This window comes from Cariama cristata, unplaced genomic scaffold, assembly GCF_000690535.1.
Source record: "Cariama cristata isolate BGI_N322 unplaced genomic scaffold, ASM69053v1 scaffold34864, whole genome shotgun sequence".
Taxonomy (NCBI): Eukaryota; Metazoa; Chordata; class Aves; order Cariamiformes; family Cariamidae; genus Cariama; species Cariama cristata.
Window position 1 is genome coordinate 28,012 of NW_009614230.1, and position 5,976 is coordinate 33,987.

The 5,976-nt window shown below is 41.9% G+C and overlaps 1 long non-coding RNA gene across 1 annotated transcript in view; it reads right to left on the reverse strand.

Moving 5' to 3' along the window:
* Window positions 1-2,104: 2,104 nt before the first annotated feature.
* The window catches only part of LOC104161033, a 9,826-nt gene continuing 5,954 nt past the window's right edge, over window positions 2,105-5,976 (reverse strand). Inside the window, exons 2-4 of the long non-coding RNA XR_696445.1 lie at window positions 5,049-5,119; window positions 3,651-3,736; window positions 2,105-2,281 (exon numbers count right to left, since the gene is read on the reverse strand). This is a non-coding gene — a long non-coding RNA (uncharacterized LOC104161033). The remainder of the gene's footprint in view (window positions 2,282-3,650; window positions 3,737-5,048; window positions 5,120-5,976) is intronic.

Sequence of the window (5,976 nt, forward strand, 5' to 3'; positions counted from 1 at the left end):
CACCACCACGTCCAGCGGAGACGGAGGCCGAACCGTAAAAGTCAGGACAGAGCGATGCCAGCCTGAGCGAGCAGCCAGCCGTACCCCGGGGAAATGGGGCACTTTGTGCCTGTGGATAAAATAGATCCCTCTTACCTTCACTTGGCGCTGCCTGTGCCGCCGAGCTGCTCTCTTAGGAAAATGCTACAGAAAAGGGAGCTGCCAGGGGTGGTCACAGAACTTGGGCCCTTTGCGGTAGAGGAAGCGGCAGCGGGGCCATTTTGATGGGCAGCAGCTGAAAAAGGATTTTCTTTCCCGGGTCTGTAAGCAATTGCTGCTTTACGGTCTGTATTTTTCCATTTGGGAGAACCAGGTTTGGGCCAGAGGCTACAATAGCGATCTGAAATCAAATTTAACAGTTAATGCTGTAGGCACCGCAGCAGAACAGAGGTTCAAAGGGTGTGGGGGGAGACTGCCTGCAGCCTGCCATTTGGAGGGATCCATTAAAAAAAGTAATAAATACACACCCCCCCGTTTTCTTGCAGGCACAGCCTCAAGCAAATGCACATGAAGCCACAAAGGAGAGGGAAATGCCTGCACTGATGTGTCTGTCCCCAGCCAAAAAAATACGCTCAGGGCAATACGCACAGACTAAAGGGAGACGAACCAGAATGATGTAGCTGGACCCAAAAAAGTTCTCCATGAAATAAATTCCCTGATCAGTGAGCATCTGGGTTCCAGGTCCTCAAAAACCAAACACTGCAAACAAAATGGACAATCATAAACAGGGACAGCTGAGGAAAAGACATTAAATGGGAATTCAAATTTCAGGGAATGGGGTTTAACCTGGATATCCCACTGCCTGGATAAATGCTCCGACCACTGTTGAGCTCATCTTCCCCCTCCTTTTCTGTTCCCTTCCTGCCTCCATCACCAAAACTACCTTGCAAAGTCAGGATGAGCTTTCTACCAATTAAACCTGGTAAATAAACTGTCTAGCTATAAACTCCCCCAATTCTAGTTGTTCCTCTTTTCTTCTTCAGGGTGGGAAACAGCGAACCGTATCATTTCAGAGCACTGACACCAGCTGATAAAATAATCCTGACATTTGCTTGCTGCAGATTAAAGAAAGCCCCAGCAATTACTGAAAAACCTGCAAGTTTTGGTTCTGTCAATGCCCATCTTTATTCCCTATCCCTATAGCACACTAACATTTAACATCAGCTATCAAATTTCTCCTCCTTAATAACTAGTAAAAAAGTGTTGATCCAAAGGTGGCATCGTGAACAGCCAACGAAGGGAATTTACTGGATCTACCGCTGCTGTCGTGAAGGGACACAGCCTCTTGCAGCAGGAAGAATTTCTTGGACCTTGTTCGAATTCCCGGCATCTGCTGAGGCTATTGACATACGGGCCAAAATCTGATGCTGTGAGGAGGATACCAGGCCATTTGGCACAGCAGTCACCAAACAAAACATTATTTGGTGTTCAGAGTAAGAATTTTTTGGCCAGTAAGAGCTACAGCTTGGCTTGAACTGGGAAAATACCAGTAGAATTAGTTTGTTCATATACTGCTTACTTTTAGCTTTCCAGCCAACCTAGCATGTGAATTTCCTGACTTTCACCTGACACATGAACGTACTTTATGAGCACTGCTAAAAACTAAAATTCCGTTAAAGTCCCCCAAGCTAAACAGGTGGAACCAGGAACAGTTAGTGAAATCTTCCTCCGCAGGGGAGCTGGTCTAGTCAAACTCAAGAGCAGAAGCAAGAGAGAGTAGTTTCTAATAATGACACACCCCCTAATCGTATAGATCATCGTTTCAACTCAGCTGCAAGAACACAGGTCCACATGAAATACTATTTGCATAAATTACACTTAGCCAGGCCGAGTCCTGCACCCATTGCACTACGCAATCTACGCAATGGAGCTTAATGCCGACCGGACTGAGCCAGAGGCGTAGTTCTCAATTGTGTGGGAGTAAAACCAACTCACAGTCAAAAACGGGGCATAGCGACAAGAGCTGCCCAGCTTAAGAGTTGCCTAGCTTAAGTGCCCGCTCTGCAGATAATTATCCTCCTTCATTCACTGACTGCCCGCTCCTGAACACAAGACAGAAAATTTCGACAGGAAGCTCCAGCAAGATTTTATTCAATGGTATACAACAGGGAGAAATTAAGATTAAAGAGGAATCATATACATTACTGATTATTCAAGTTGCTAAAACAAACCCATAGTGACAAGAGCAACTGAGGCTGACGACGTAACAGAAGCGTGGTGACCATCTCTCTAGTGTCCATACCTGCAAATACATAATATGTTAATGCTTTTTTTAAAATTATGTTTCATACCAGTGCAGATTTGGGCAGATTTATTTTCATTCGACCACAATGTAATTAACATGTAAACCAGATGGTGGTGAAACGCTGTGTTATGGAAACCTTAGGAATTTCTCCACATTTCTCTTCCCCTAAAAGTCTATCCAGATACTGGTTAGAAGAGAGCCTGAGCAATCTACAAGATCATATGCAAGAAACCCTCAATATCATCATCTTGTGCCCTGAATCCCACTTCAAATATACCCTGGCCATGAGAACAAGGCCAAAGCTTGTCATAGCCCCAGACGTAATTCTGAGCACCCATAAGAAGATATTCATTCATGCCTCCATTTCTCATCATGCTGCCCATGCAATATTAAGTCACCAGCCAGGCAACGTGAGCTCAGTTTTCATTAGGTGTTCATTAAAACATCTTAATATCAAAACTATGGTACTCAGGTTGTCATGTCAATCGTGATTTGCCCAACTGATTGTGAAGCAGATCCCAAAGACAATCCAAAACAGTGATACTATCTGTTTTGCTTTGTTTTAATCTGGACTCTGGTTAGAATTAATTTATTTTTTTTTAAAGGGGGTGGGGAGAGGGAAAATCCACAGTTAAAAAAAGATTAATAGATAAATGGTGCAGAACGAAGCAAGTGACAAGCAAACTTCCTAATTGCTCTCAGTGTACAATTACCTCTCAAAATACAATTGTCCCTCAAAAACCCATCCATGAATCTCCTAGTATTATTCTAACAACAGACCTTTGAAAAACACAAAGCAAACCAAAGAATACAAAACTTAGGAATAAATGGGCCAAGGTTGTAGCAATGGCTACATGGGTGTTTGATTTCCAGATGCTAGGAAATCAGCTGTATTAATCTCTGAGCCTATTAAGGTTATAAAACAAATCACCAAGATACAGAGGGATGCACTAAGATGCCTGGCACCTCACCAGAAATGCTCTGGAACAAAAGCAGCTAAATTCAGGTCATTTTCTAAACCCAAATTGCTCATGCGGCAGTATAGTATTCACCTGAGGCTCCACTTTCAGTGAATTCCATTTCTCTTCTGCTCTCCACTCTTTAGCGAGAACGTCAATTGAAATCACTACTTTTTAACAACTCCCACTTACGCCACAGCTGTTTGGGTTTCCTTCAGAGCTCATTCAGCACCAGGTGACTAAGGAAAGGTCCTTATACAGCAAGGTGGAGAAAAAAACTTTCCCAACAGCAAGTATGCCCTCAGACCCACAAATGAGAGAGATTACCCACATATCGGACATCAATCATTTCTATTAACAGAAGGACAATTGGATTTTTCATCTGGAAATCTGTACAGGATACTTACTTTTGGAACTCCCATTCCCTGTTGTCCAGCGGACATACTTGGCGAGTTTTGAGCCAGCGAGAGATGCAGTGGAAGTGGAAAGCATGCTGGAAGAGAAAGTTCGGATCACATCATTTCAGAACACATGAATGTATCTCCATGCGAAAACTACCACTGAAAGCATCACGGCAAGACGAGAGTAGCAAGTGTTTGCAGACAAAGGTAGGGAGGACTAATCAGCCAGCGCACTGGTAAAGACCAAGGAGTCGGTCCACATTTTCAGAGAGGAAGGGAACATCAGTGAAACGGCAGCAGGGAGCCCGTTTCACAGTGCATGCAGTGGCAACCGACTGACTTCTGATGAAGGAGAGAACACAGAGTTTAGCAGCTGCTAAAACTGGCAGAGCAGAGGCCAATAAAATCATAATCAGAAGGACAAGAAAGAGGATTTCACAGTGAGTAGCAGGGATGATATGTATGTATACATGCTGAAGCTTTCTGTCAGTCTTCTGGACAAACCAAAGCCTGAATTAAAAAGGAACTTGCAAAATTAGAAAAAAAAAAATCTCTATTACTTGTTTAATAAGGACACCCTTTTCCATATGCCACACAGCTACTTAAAAACAGGGTTCCTCTTGTGGTAACTCTTGCACACAAAACCATACTTTTCACATTAGAATATTCTGATGTGGTTAAAAGAGTTGCTCTTGTTCTCTACAAACAGAATTGCAACACTTATAATCCTGTTCCAGCATTATCACACTGTAACTTGATCCCACAGCATACTGAGGATGGGACTGAGGAACAGGGAATTAATCCATTATGGAAAATTTTATCCTCCAACTCAGGCCTAGGCTAGGCAAGAGGTATGCAAGTTTGAGCTCACATGCTACCGGGACCACATACGAAGGAATGCATATGGCAACAAATTGAAGATCTGGACATTATACACTAGAACTGATTTGATCTTCCTCCAAAACAGGAAGCAAATCACCCAGTTACCCCATATTGACTCCTTGAATCAGCCTGTGCAAAGACAAATCAAGCATACTGACATCCAAGTAATCCTGTTATCGGGAAAAAAAAAAGCATAGCTCCGAGGTAGAACCTTGATCAGGAAAATCAACCTCAGAATAAAAGACCTATTATTCTTTAAAAAAAAAAAAGAAAAAAAAAAAGGGGGGGGGTAAAGGCCTGTCTTCCTCCCTTCTCTTCTGTGTCTTCTGTATTACACCTCTCCAACTTTCACTTCTTTTTTCTTCTCTTTCCTTTCTACATTCTACTAAATATATGGTGTTTAATATTCTTTTTTCTGGTGGATTATCTGAAACACTTTATAGAACTCATTTTGTCCTGAGTCATGAAAAAAGGGGATAGCATCACCACACATGAGCTCCACAATAAAACAATTTTCCTTACATTGCAGACGCCCCATGCAACTGTGCACTCTTCGGAGGTAGCTGATGCTTGGTTTGCTTGACATTCTATGCCTGTGAAAACAGAGATTAAACACTTATATGCAGGAGTAGAAGATGTACATGCAACTCTAACTGATAGATTTCTTCATAAAAACAAGTGGGGAGAAAAAAAAAAGCTCTTTGTTTTATTGCATTTATTGTACCAGAAAGTGTCAAGAGCTGTGGTTTAATGTGCACTGTTTTCCCAAAAGTATCAGATCAAAATATACCTCATCCTGCTTTCCTCCTTCCTCTACTTTTTATATTCCAAAGTTCCAGAGGGCAAGAGTACATAGCTCATCTACTGGTAACACGTGTCTGCTTTCCAAATTTTAAGGATAAATATTTTTAATTTTTTCTCTTGTGTTTTAAGAGATGTCTTTTGATGATCAGTTGAAGGTAGGTTTACTTAAAACTTCTTACCCAGGATTCTCTAAATATAAATTTACTGTCTTGACAGTACTATGTTATGTTTACAAATCAATTTGCTCATGTAATGCTGGAGTTTGCCTGTCTTTTTTCCATAGTCTTGTGACAGGTAAGCACACCCCAAAAATACACAATAGGAAATCCAGTTTAAAAACGTATGTTTTGAACTTTTTATACCTTGGAGCTGAGTAGCCAGGATGATCCCAAAAAGGATAAAGACTATTTATGGGTTTGGGTTATGTTCTGGGTTTTTGTGTCAGGTGGCATGGATGGAGGAGATGAGAGAGAGTGAGGAAAAAAGGAAGAGCAGCGCTAAGAAAATAAATCCAGCGACTGGGTTCTTCATTCTAGAGCTTGAACAATTCACTTCTGCTCCAGTTCAAGAAGAAGCTTCAGGAGAAAGACAGACATTTCCAACTCCTCTACAGTCAGCAGCACAAACCTACGAGACCAACATTTTA